Raw genomic sequence first — 13647 nt, forward strand, 5'->3', positions numbered from 1 at the left:
TTGGTGTCCTTAAGAAATGTGGGCATGCCATCAAGAATAGGTCTAAGATGTTTTTCGACATATAGGTTCTGTGAGACATCCCCTCCGAGATACAATGGGTCTGAGAGGGGGGCAGAAAGGGTCCTTATGTACTTTAGACAGACCCTGGAACAGTGAAATAATTGGATGCTCTAGTGTTAAGTACTGTGAGAGTTCTAAAGAAATTAGCTGACTATAGAGGCAATCTTGTACCATGGAATGCACAGAACTAATTAAGGTCAAAATCCGATCATAAGAAATCTTCCCATATACCCTATCATCAGATAACATCATACGAATGGAGTCAGTATAAAAAGTAGAATCCATAACAACAATCACTCCTCCTTTATCCGCAGACTTAATTACAATATCACCGTCATTCTGTAATTCCAATAAAGCCTCTTTCTCATGCCTGCTTAAATTTGAAAATCCCCTTTACCTCGGTTACGATGCAAACACGTTCGTTGTAATTCTCTTTCACATTTCCTACAAAATATTTCTAAAATGGGGTTAGAACTGGTTGAAAAATGCTAGGTCTTCTAAATCCAAAAATATTAGAGTTAACAGAAGAAGAAAAAATTGTCCATAGCATAAGTTGTCTAGCAAACAGCCTTAAATCAATAGTCATATCAACAAAATCAGAACACTGTGAGGGTATAAAGAATAGGCCACGTTGAAGCAAAGAAATTTGAGAATCAGTATTTTACCAGATATGTTGTATATCAAGGACTCTTCATCTGCAGCCACATCTGCTTCAGTGTGGCTGTTTGCAGAGGTTCTGTTGACTGCCATCTTCACTTCTTGCCTCTGCTTTGCAGTCTCTCCCTCATTCTTGAAACCCCGTTTCTTGTTGGTAAAGGTGTTGGCGGAAAAATCTGCTTTGTAGAATTTGTCTTCCGTCGTACATCTGGGCGGCATAAACCATGATTCTCCTCAGAAATAGAGCCAACTGGAGCAAAAACCTGTGAGGGTGTAACAAAAGAATTACTTTCATTGGTGTCAATAAAACCAACTGCAACTGCATCTTCTCATAACCTAGTACCCTTCTTCACCATAATGTTTCCATACTGTGAAAATGTGTCATCACGTGTTGCCCAAGGCCAACAAAGAACATGTCCTCTCTGGAAATACAATAAGTCCCTGTATAATTTTTTACATTTTTGTGCTTTAAGCAGAAACACTATCAAGGATCTCATCTAATGATGTAAGGCACACATCTTCAGGGTAACTTAACAGACGACTATGATGCTTCTTATTGATCTCCTCACGTAACTGTTTTTCAAATAGTTTAAAAAAAGTCTATAAGGAACCATATATAATTAAAACTGAGTTCCAAATTAAGCTCCTGCCATTTTCTGAGCAACTCAGTATGTGTGCCCCCATATGTTGGCATTTTTAAAATTCTCAAACCCCCACAATGGAATAAACATACCTCCATGTGTAGCCGTTGCCACTGGAGGCATTTCAGCTTATATAAATCATTTTCCAGGTCTCTGAGTGTAGCTCTGAAGGTGGCAGCATCAGCAACCAGTGTAACAGGATCCTTATTAACATCAGTTCTTCTCTCAGTTAGTAATAGATTACTTTCAACACTTAGGATATAAGAAAAACAGTCAATGCCACCATCGCTGTCTGTACTGGGAATAAAATCAGACCAGACCCCTAATCTGTTCATCTGTTACTGTTGTTGCCAGTATATTCTTTTGGTTAATCTAAACATTTTAGGTGATGCAGTTCATTCCTTGTGGGGTTTTTGGTCTTTACATTTGGAGTTTTTATTCCCCCTTGGGAGCATGGCAGAAGGAGTTGACCACCAATCTAGATTGCCAACTGTAAACTGCCACCTATATTGGAAACATCTGTAAAAAAGTGATATATTTTGTGAGTGTTTCTGTCCAGGAAGGGGGATACCTTGCTGTGAACCATTTTCCCCCATAGAAACCCCCCATTCCTCCTCCAGCTGCTGCATCTGCAAAGAGTTATAAAGAATATGAAGATGCCCCATCTTGTTGCCATAAAGAAACCCCACTGAACTGATGTCAGAATGTCTTCCATAATCACAAGCCTTCCTTTTTTAAGTTTTGCACCCAGTGGTGTTTTTCTACGTCTCCTTTCAATAAGTTAGCTAATGACCTATTGAATGTTTAACCTCACTGTATAGGTCAACAGGTAACGTTGAGAGTTCCTAAAAAGTGGCATAACTTGGCAAACATTGGCTTTTGATTTAGATGAAAAGCTTTCCAACTCAGTTTTCAATTTGTTTATTTTTTCTTCAGGTAGCTTGAATGATTGGCTGGTAACATCAATTTCTAGACCTAAAAAGCTAATGCATGGTCCTGCTGTCTTGTCCTCTGCTAGTGGAACCCCTAAGTTATTGCACAACTTTATAAAAATGTGTCTCCCTTCCTTGGTAAGTGCTTCACCTTCACCTACATTAAAAAATCATCAAGTTAATCTATATCTGCTTGCTCTGGTGCCCTTTGCCCCCAGATCCACTGTAATATGGTGTTAAAAGTTTCAAAGGTGTCTCATGCAGTGAAGCACCCCATTGGCATGACTGTGTTGAAATAAAGTTGGTTTCTGAAGAATAACCCTAACCTCAGCCAATCCTCTTTTGTATGGGTAGTAGCCTAAAGCTGCTTTGATGTCTAACTTGGCTAATCAGGGGTCTTTGAAGGATCTGATGATTTTCGTTGCTTTTTCTAAAGTGGTATATTTCACTTTTGCATCTTTTTGTCAATTAAATCATTGATTGAAGATCCTTCTGGATGTAAAAGGTGGTGAATTAATCTACATTTGCCCTTTTCTTTCTTGGGAATTAAACCTATCAGATATGTCATTAAAAGCTTTCATAGGGGGAAAGAGAATGGGTCCAGAATTCTATCTGCTTGAATTTCTTCTCCAGTGATGCTTTCTATGATTCTTGCCTCCCTTGTGGGGATTTCAGATTTTGGATTCTTGACTATTTTATTGTTGAAAGAGGCTGAGGGTTTCAGAGAACACCCACTGCTGAATCCCTGTATTAATATGCACACTGCATTGTGGTGTGGATAATCTGCTAATTCTTGGGATAACAATACTGTTTTAATGGGCATGGAATGTTGGCATGGACTTGTGTACCATGTTGGAAACAGATGCCTCTGGAACATCAAAAGGAACTGCTTCCTCTGAGGGAGGGTGTTTGTTTGCCTGGGTCCATGGCCTTGTTATTGTCTGTTGAAGTTAAAGGTCTGATCTGACTTAGTTTTTGCCAACACTCGGATGCTGGAAGGGCTTTACCACATTGTGAACATGAATGTAAAGAGGCATGCCTTCCAAAAGCATTGGCTGCTGTTGAATGCCTGACATGTCTTGGTGGCTTGTTAACCTTGGATGGAGACTGTATGACTTGCATTTGCTCTTTCTAGTATTGCACTTAATCAGGTGTCCAGATGCCTTTGGCCCCATCTGATTTATTTATTGATGGCTTTTTAATTTTCTGAGCCTTTGGTCCCAGTCTAGCCAATCTACACCCCTTCACATCTTAGGCTTCCCTGATTGTCACTAGGTAGGAGATGAGAAGGAGCAATGCCAAATGAGGGTCTTACTCTATGAGTACCTCTGCATAAAGTAAGAATCCTGTTGCCCAGCTATCCCAGATCTTGGTACCCTGTTTTTTTTTTATTTGTTGCCTTGCCTAGAGCTGCTAAGTCTTTGGAGACAGATTTCTCTGCCTCTAATACCCTCTGTATACTGTCCATATGTGCTAACTTGAAAACATCGATGTATTCCCCTTTGATAATTTTCACTTTAAGTGCTTTGGGAACATGAGCAATTAAGGAGATTCCTGGAGTATTACAGTCTGAACTCTATTAGGATGCCTGTTGAATTCAAAAGAGGCAGCAGCATTGGAGGTGTAAACTCTTCTGTACTTTTAGTAAATGACTCACCTGTCATCTTATTCTGATAGTCTGAATTCTCTGCACCCTTTTTGGAAGATGGCTGCACTTCCAGTCTAGAACCCCAGGATGTTGGGAAGGGTCAAAACCTGTTCCCAGTACTAAATCATTTAGTCCACCTTCTAAAAACTCCTGCAAATACTCATCATGTGTCTGGTTTAATAATACTGCACCACCTCCACCTCATCGTCCCTTACTGTTGTGTTAACTGTATTCTTCTATACAGGAGACAAAATAATAGGTTCTGCTAAACTTCCCTGGTTAGCCATGTTGTCTACCACTTTCTGTGATTTCTTTCTGTTTTTCTTGCTTGGAGTTTCCATGGGTTGGGTTGCAACTATTTTTTCAGTTGCTCATCCTCATTTGGAACACGATGCAATGTTTGATCCTTCCCTTTCTTAATCTTGGAACAGGTCATTGGCCTCCACCATAATTTTTGCCATAGGTGCTTTTAAGATAGGGCATAATACAAAAATATCCTTAGCTAGCGATATGATGCTGTACCAGGAGCCTCAGTCTCCTCGCCAGCCATGAGCATGATTCAGAACAAGTGCAGGGTAGGAAAAATGTACCCTGAAAGAAGGAAAGTTGCTGGGGAATAGTAAAAAAAAAAACTTGAGAGATCATTACTAGACATTTGAAAAAATAACCCAGTATAATTGCAAATGGCTTCACCAATGTCAAATACATAAGCAAAGTAAACAGTTAATGAAGCAAATAATCCAGTGAAAGAAAAATGCATCCATTACCACTATGACTGTAAAACATGCCAAAAACCCACAAAAAAGCACTGTAATGTATAATTTAATGAATACAGGAAAGAGTAAGCACTTTTAACCCTTACAAATGATAGGACTCAGTCCGACTAAATTAACAAAAACAATGAGTCTTTTAAGAAACAGATTTGCATAATCACATGACCTGACTAGCCAATCATGTTAAAAATCAGGGTTACAAAACAAATAAATACAACTTACACAATAAAAACTCATAAAAATAAAAAAACATGGTAATGTTAAAAGTAAAGACAGAACATTTACTTGAGTACTATGTTCTTTAAAACACCATTAATACCAATGTTTTTTTATTCCTGGAGGACACAACTTCCATGGTTAACTACTTATAAACTGTACTCTGGTAAAATTTAAATTTTTTTTCCAAATCCCATCACCCCATATCAAGACAAGCTTGGTCATGAACACAGATAAAATGTTTTAAAACCAAAGCATACCGAGCACTATCTACACATGGAATTAGTCTGCACTTTTCCCTTGATGGCATAGTCTGACTCTTTGGCACAGAAGAATGAAGTGCTGGCTGAGACCTAGGTGACCTGGGTTCAGTTACTGTCCCTGGTACAAAATAATCTAGGCAGGGAAAGGGCAAGGAGTGAAGGATTTTAGTCTCTCTTAAAGGGGGAGGGGTAATCACACTCAGGAGCAAATAGGCCAGTATGGCTTCTTTGGTAGAGAACTGGGAAGGCACCGCTTATGCAGTGGTAGGGCAGGGCTGCTTAGAGTGAAGCCCTTTGCAGACATCAGAGGACATCCTCTATAGTCATCTCATTACATGTCCCCCTCCAAGCATTCTACCATGTACATGCAAGGCTGGGGCTACAAACTAAAACATCTTGAACCACCCCTGATAGATGTCTGAATGATGGTCTCTCCCAGTCAACAAATGGGTTGATTAACTGACTGGTGCTGCTGATCAACAGATAGTGAGAGTAAATAGATATTATTGTAATTATTTGATGGAATAGGTGTATTCGCAAATATATTGTGCAAAACTTCAAGTAGTTTTACCAACAAAGAATGCATTACATGATGTGTATTTAGTTCATAGGTTCTTGAAAAGATTGCAACCAAAAAGAACATCAAGAAGATCAGCCTCATTACTCAGAACTGGTGGGATAGTAATAACATCCCCATTAAGTACATTTTCCCCACTCATCCCAGATAAAAACTTGTGATCACCGATCCAGTTATCTAGACTGGTTTTGAAGACTGCCAGGAAAGTCCTTTGCTTGATTGGTAAGGGCAACCTATTCCACAAATGGGAGATACAATGAGCTAGATACCTGTGATGCCATCTCATGTTGTTAATATGGTAGTACAAATTTTGATGTCTAGAATGTATGTTTGTTTTGCCACTGTTTCTATTTAGGTTAAGGAATTCAAATATTGTTTCATTATATATAGCATGCTAGGCTAAACAAAGATTACTCCTCAGGAATCTGCACAAGACTGATTAGAGGGACAAGTCTTTTAGCCTATTAGAATAGAGCTTTTTGGCAAGGAATCTTTGAGGTCTCTCAAGTTTCTTTAAATGCCTAGCAAGGTATGTGCCAAATGGAACATTATATTCAATGCCAAACCCAATAAGGGTAGAACAAAGTGGGACTATAACTTCTTTGGACCCTAAGTAGATAATATCAGGGGTATGTTGTGCAAGGTAGAAGGATTTTCTAACCACCACAGAAACATTGTGATCAAGAAAGTCTTCTGTCAATATAGGTATCCAAATCCCTGATGATTGTATAGGTTCATAGGTTCATAGGTTGGTACTAGGCTATCAGCCCTAGGGCCTATACAAGCCTAGCCATAACAATTCCCTGGCTATTTCTTCCCACAGTATTTACTTCCCTGGACCCCTGTCTAGCAGGGCAACTGATGTGATCCCTGGGGTGTATTTCCTTTCTCCCATCCAATCATCAAGGTTCCTTTTAAAGAGGGCCAAAGAGGCACTCTGCTTGACATGTATGGGCAATCTGTTCCAGAGTCTGGGGAGTCTCTGCATCAGGAACCTATCCCTCCAGCATGTTTTGTTTATTGTGATGACAAGGCTTAGATCCCTGTAGCGTGTGGCTCTGAGGGATTGGGATTTCTTTAAGTGTAGCATGTCCAACAGCTCTGGGTTTGACATGGCCTTGTATGTTAAGCAGAGATCGCATCTGAGTAGACGATATGTGACAGAGTATAGCTGGAGTTTTTTAAGATGGTCAGTGTAGGGCATCTGCTTTAGGCCTGTGATTCTTTTAGTGAGGTATTTCTGTGGACTTTCCAGTTGTTGCAGATGTCTTGAGAGGTACATACCAAATGAGGAGTTGTATTCTATAATGGGTCTAATGAGGGATGAGTACAGTGGGACAATGACCTCCTTTTTTCTGGATGAAAAGCCCTTAGTGATGAGGTGTGCCACATAGAAGGATTTCCTGACTGTTGTGGCGATGTGGTTATCGAAAGTGAGACCACTGTCCACCTGTGTCCCTAAGTCTCTTATCACACTTTTGGTGTTTAGTGTACTGCCACCAATATGGTAATTCACGGGTACATGTTTTTTCCCAAAGGGGATAACTATTCATTTCCTGGCATTGAGCTTGAACCAATGGCTCTGGCACCAAGCATCTGTTTCTGTAAGGCCCTTCTGTAGAGTATCCACATTATTTGGGGATTCAATAATGGCTCCCAGTTTGCAGTCATCTGCGAACTTTGTTAGCCAGAGTCCCATAGTTTTGGCCTGTACTTCAGAGAAGTAGATGCCAAACAAGAGTGGTCCCAGGACTGAACCCTGAGGTACTCCACTTGTCACTTGTCTGGAGCTGGATTTGGAGTCAGCTACTTTTATAGTGCGGGTTCTATCAGTAAGCCAGTTAGCAACCCATTGGGTGACATAGGGATTAATGCCCAGCTTAGTAAGTTTATCAATGATTCCAGAGTGGGTGATGGTGTCAAAGCCTTGGCAAGGTCTAGATAGGCTGTGTGAACCACCTTACCCTTGTCCATGGCTCTGGAGACTGATTCGAAGAAGTCAGTCAGGTTCAGGAGACAAGATTGTCCCTTCACGAACCCAAACTGGGTGGGGTCCAGTGTTTGAAGGTTGCCAATGTCTTTGTTTATAAGTTCCATGATAATACGCTCCATGACCTTGCAGATAAGGCTCATCCGACTGATGGGACGGTAGTTTCTGGGATTCAAGGTGGATTCCCCTTGTGGAATGGGATAACTGTAGCTCTGCGCCACTCAGTGGGCATGAAACCTGAGGTGAGGCTATAATTAAACATGACACTTAGGTGAGGTGCCACTTCATATTGTAGTTCATGTAGTACACAGCCCGGGATGTCATCTGGTCCCATGGATGCTGTATTCTTAGCTTTGGAGAGTGTGTTTTTTTACCTGTGTGACCATTATTACCGGAATTTGGCAATCTTCCGGTATTGAGATGGGCCACTTAGGGGGTGAGAGGGGGTGAAGTTGGCACTGAATCTATCTGCCAGGATATTGGCAATATCCTTGGGATCAGTATATTTAATGCCATTCTGTTTTAGCTCAGAGCAGATCTGAGCATTGCCATTTAGATTCTCGACATAGTTATAGAATGCCTTGTGGTTGTCTTTGGAATCTTTGGCAATTTTATTTTCGTAACTAGCTTTGGAGGATTTTATGAGGGATCTCAGTTTCTTACTGATGCTGGTAAGGGAGTTTTTTGCATCCTTGGATTTTCCTCTTTTCTGCAGCAGTTTCTTCCTTTTGTTGTAAAGTTTGTTTATGGCAGGGGACCACCAGATTGACTTCCTTTTTTTGGATGAGAGCATCTTGGTTCTATTTGGGATGGCACGATTCATGCATGAGTGGATGTATAAGACTTTTAAGTGGACTATCACATGTATGGTAAGCTGTAGTAATGCTAGAGTTACCAAATGAAATTATGCTGCATGTCTTGGTTTTGAGAGTAAGTACATGATAAATACACCATTTGATTGGTCTAGCTCTTGCTGGAGAATATGAGCATCAGAATGGGATTTGACAACTGTCTCTAGTTTGTAATCATCAGCAAATTTGGTTAGCCATAGTCCATTGATATCAGCTTTCATGCCAGAGAAGTATATACCACATATGAGGAAGCCTAGAACAGAGCCCTGTAGGACACCATTGGTGATGGTCTTCTGTCTAGATCAACTATCTCCAATCTTAAAGATATAGGTTCTGTCAAGTAGCCAATTAACAATCCAGCAAACTATGTATGGGTTAATGTTGCATTTGGAATAGTGATGAAGGCCTTGGCAAGGTCCATGTTAATCAATATGGTCTGAACATTCCTCATGCACAACCTCAGTAACCATTCAAAGTACTCAACCAGGTTGGGTGGGCATGATCTGCCTATTACAAAGCCAAACTGAAGGGTATCCAGTCATGTACAGTCACCTATGATATTATTAGTGCAGCTTTAATATGCTCCATAGCTTTTCAAATAATATTATAAATCAGACTAATAGGGTTGTAATTCCCAGGGTTAGTAGAGAGACCATCTTTATGTAGAGGCCCCACATCAGCTCTTCTCCAAACTTTGGTGAGGTAACCAGTAGAGATTCTCAGGCTAAAGACTTAATGGAGAGATTTTGTTCAATGGGATTTAACATTCCCCAGCAGATATCCAAGGATATTGTTAGGACCCATGGGACTGGTGTTCTGAATTTTGAAAACTGTTAAAGGACTTGGTCCAAAGTGATTTTAAGATAGGAGGTATGGGGGAAATGGGGAGGACAGATGATAGGGTGGCTGAGGTTAATTTGGAAATTAATTTGCCTGCAAGAATGTTAACAATACCCTCAGTGTCAGAGAAAATTATATTGTTATTGAAATGTCCAGTACAGAATTGTTAGTCATTTCTAACCATCTTGCTATAGTTGAAGAAGACTGTATGTGTGTATTTTAAATTAGCTGAAACCCTAGGTTTATAGCTGGTTTTGAATTTTCAAATGGTAAGGCTTACTTACCAATTTTAAATCTGTTTTATACTGATGACATGAAAGTCTTTTAGAGATGGGAGTGAGCTTTTTGTTTTTCCTTCTGCAGTTCCTTGATGTGGTCATTTCACCATATGCCTCTATACATCTTTTCAAGATGGAACAGAACTCAGAGGAGAAGGCAGTAGCCACATGTAAAAGTTATTCTGGGAAGCTGTACCATTTGTTATTATCAGTAAGATCAGTAGATCATTCCTAACTAATTTTAGAGTAGTCCCTAAATGTAGACAGGACATTAGGCGACACAAAGCATGAAGAAGATCACTGCACCATGTTCGGATTTGATAAGAACAGATAGCAAACAAGGTAGTGCAACTGGCAAAACATATCAGGACAAGTTCAAGGTGATTAACAGTTATTTTGAGAATGGGGGAAATTTGGTCAAGTACATTGGTATTTACAAAGTCCAGAAATCTCTGAATACATTTATTGTTAGTAGCATATGCTTGTCTTTTTATGCATAGATAGTCAAATTCACCTATAATAAAAGTATTTAATTCAATGGTTATTTTTTCTAACTGGTTAAAGTATTGTGCATTCTCTCGAAGGGTTATAGATGAAATTTTACAGCTGGCTATACTGTGAGAATTAATTTAGATAATGGCCTTCGAAAATGAACAGTCTTCATTAGACACCCAACACCCAACCTCATACCTCTCCACATCTCAGCTTTCAATATCATAGCAGAGCTCCAAAATTATAGCAGTCAAAAACTGCAAATGCATAAATTTGTTCCCCAAGGGGTGAGGGGACAAATGTAAAAAATTACCCTTTTACCAGTTATAAATTATACACTTGTAATGCTAACATATTCACAACTACATAGTGTGCTAGAAAAATGCATCCTTAATGCACTATAAAGAGACAAACATGTCTTTTTTCCTTGCTTGCTATAAGTGACAGTCATAACAATAGTTTAGTTAGCAGAATTAGCATAAACTTTGAGCATGTTTATTTGTCCACAACATGGAACTTTTACTAATCACACATTTATGTTGCTGATAATTAAAAACACAGAAGACATCTCATTTCTGAACTGAACCTGAGTTCAAGTATTTCTAACAAAACCACCAAGCCTAAAATTTGATTGCCCAACTGGGACATTTTTATTGTGATTCCTTCCTTCTCCAGAAAAAAAATGATTTTGTTCATTTAGTTCAATACAATATTTAGATCCATTTAGAACAACATTCCAAAACTGTTTTGCCACCTGATCAAAATGTTGCCTATAAGCTTTCTTAATTTTTATATAAAACATTGCATTTATCATAACCCTGTATCATTCCTTCTTATCATAACATTATAGAAGCTTTGCCTTGTATAATCACACACACACACACACACACACACACACACACACACACACACACACACACACACACACACACACACACACTCCATTTGTCACACCTCACTTCAATAAAGAGACAACACACCAAACAGACCTTTGAGGAAGTTTCATTGAATTCATAACTTATTCCATCATAACTTTATTCTTTATTGCCTGAGTTCAATTTATTTGTTAATCACAAGAAAACACCCTTTAACCATTAGTCAGGGTAGTGTACCTCCATTCACCCCACCAGAATAAGCTTACAATCCCTGCTTAATCCCTTCCCCAACCCCAGCCTACCCCCCCACCTGCTCACCTACCTTCAAACATCGAAGATGTCCAATGAAAAATCGGTTTGTTCCCAAACCTCATTAATTACAAATAGTTGCAACTGTCTGTACCTTGGATGTCTTCTTGTAATCAAATGAATGAATAAATACATAGGTTCATAGTACATAATAGGCTAGCCGCCCTTATGCCCTTTCAAACCTAGCCAGTTTTTAAAGGTGAAATTCAAACCATGCACCTTGTGTTTGTGAGGTAAACACTTTAACCATTATGCTAACCCCAACATAAAAAAACAGGCCAGATATATATTTCAGCTTGCTGCTGTCAGAACCATACAATGCAACCTATGTAACCCCCAATACCCTTACAACCAGTCAGCTCAAGACCCAAAATGTGAGACAGATTTTAAATATTGCTCTTATGTACGTAGCAACTTGCTAGTATAGTAAGTTTTGCAATAACAAGTTTTTCTTAAAGATATGAAGTCCATAAGTCATGTCTGTCATTATTTCAGAGAAAGTCAAAAATAATACTGTGACAAAGGACCAAGAAAGTAAAAAATTTGAAATATTACTCTAATTTACTTAAAATGCTGCGGTGGTGGTGCTGCGGTAGCGTTGTCGCCTCATAGCAAGACGTTGTCCCGTTCGATTGTCAGCTAGAGCATCTTCTGTGTGGAGGCATACGTGAATGGGGTGTGCCTTCGTTGAAGGTTGTGCGTCAGGGCTGGTAACCCGGTACATAAAGATCCGCCGCCAATCATTAGCGGACTGGAGTTCCACTGTGGCGAGCCCTAACCGGAAAAGCTGAAAGACACAAAGACTCTAATTTACTTAAAATGTAATAGAACATCAGAGATTGCATCAATACCTATTTTCTAAACAGAGTAAAAATAGCCAAAATAAGGGACATTCTGAAAACCTGGAGAGAGCTGAAAAGCAGAGCTATGTTCTCTATGGGGCACTGCCGTATACAGATACAAATTCACAAGGACATACACAGATGGACGACGCATACACACAAATGCAAATACACGCACAGACATAAACACAATCTCTCTCACATACAAATACACACAAACACATACACAGGCACACACAAATGCAAACACATATACGCACGTGCGCGCGCGCACGCGCACACACACACACACACAAACACACATACACACACACACAAATACAAACACACACACTGACATAAACAGACAATCACACACACACACACACACACACACACACACACACACACACACACACACAAACACATACATACATAAATCACAAAAACACACACACACACACACACACACACACACACACACATACACACACACACACACACACACACACACACACACACACACACACACACAGACTTCAAATGAACTGCAGACACTTACTAGATCCACATCCATAATACGTTACTACATACTGGTAGGCAAAGTCTTCTCTTCAGCATCCAAGAAACATGATAGCATACGCCTAAAACCAATAAATCCAACACTTCCAAAAAATTAAACACGTACTAGGCATGTGTTTCAGAACCAAGTATCACATAAATAAAGTCCACAAATGTATTTACTGTTGTTTTTATTACTTTAGTTGTGTTTCATCCTATATTTTCTGGAGTTCATAACAGCTAAAGCTATATAAAATACTTTACCTTTGTGTGTGTATATAAATATATATATATATATATATATATATATATATATATATATATATATATATATATATATACACATATATATATATTGTATATACACACAGAGAAAAAGCAGGTTAAGTGACTAAAAAAAAATAAATTACATCTTCCAATCACATGCCCCATATTGCTAACATCAAGTAAGACTAGGCTAATGATTAAACTTCATTAAAATCCATTTCACGCCTAATAACTATGTAGCATGTACTAAATGTATCATGCTATAAACTTCTTAACTAATAACTATTATTTTTGGCTTTGTCTGGAATAATGGCAAACATGAGTTTTGGACTTCATATCTTTAAGAAGATGCTTGTTAGTGCAAAAGCTGTTATATTAGCAAACTGATAGTAACAATCAAAACGTTGATACTTATCCACTTGTGTATGTATAAATATATATGAGTGTATATACAGATATATACATATAGATATACAAAAGCTTGGAAAACCAGTCAAAAAAATTGTATTAATGTGTTGAACCTGTCTTTGCTAAATGCCATGAAATTGAAAAAGAAACATATTAGCAATCTAATAATCTTTTCAGCACTCAGTGGA

This window comes from Protopterus annectens, chromosome 3.part1, assembly GCF_019279795.1.
Source record: "Protopterus annectens isolate FY-2018-M chromosome 3.part1, PAN1.0, whole genome shotgun sequence".
In the NCBI taxonomy this organism is placed as follows: Eukaryota; Metazoa; Chordata; order Ceratodontiformes; family Protopteridae; genus Protopterus; species Protopterus annectens.